This window comes from Eimeria mitis, genomic scaffold (genome assembly GCF_000499745.2).
Source record: "Eimeria mitis Houghton genomic scaffold, Emh_scaff2725, whole genome shotgun sequence".
NCBI lineage: Eukaryota > Apicomplexa > Conoidasida > Eucoccidiorida > Eimeriidae > Eimeria > Eimeria mitis.
The window spans coordinates 4,289-4,603 of NW_013571071.1; the positions used below are offsets into that span (position 1 = coordinate 4,289).

The window sequence follows — 315 nt, forward strand, 5'->3', positions numbered from 1 at the left end:
GCAGCAGCAGCAGCAGCAGCGTCAACAGCAGCAGCAGCACGAGTAGTAGCAGCATCAGCAACCGAGACTCAAACTGCTGTAGGAGAACGCAAGAAGGCTCAGCAGCAGCAGCAGCAGCAGCAACAGCAGCAACAGCAGCAGCAGCAGACTAGCATCTAGAGGCTGCAGCAGCTGCTGCTACAAAGCGGGGGGGCTGTCCTATGCAGCGCAGCAGCAGTCTGCTGCTGCGCTGCTGCTGCTGCTGCTGCTGCTGCTGCACTTCTCAGCAGCAGCATGGCTCTCGAGCCTGTATGAGCTGCAGCAGCTGCTGCAGCA

General features: G+C 60.3%; 1 protein-coding gene across 1 annotated transcript in view; it reads left to right on the plus strand.

The window, feature by feature from the left end:
* EMH_0057820 (uncharacterized protein) overlaps nt 1-315 on the plus strand; it is a gene marked incomplete at both ends in the record, with an annotated part of 3,546 nt that overhangs the window by 343 nt on the left and 2,888 nt on the right.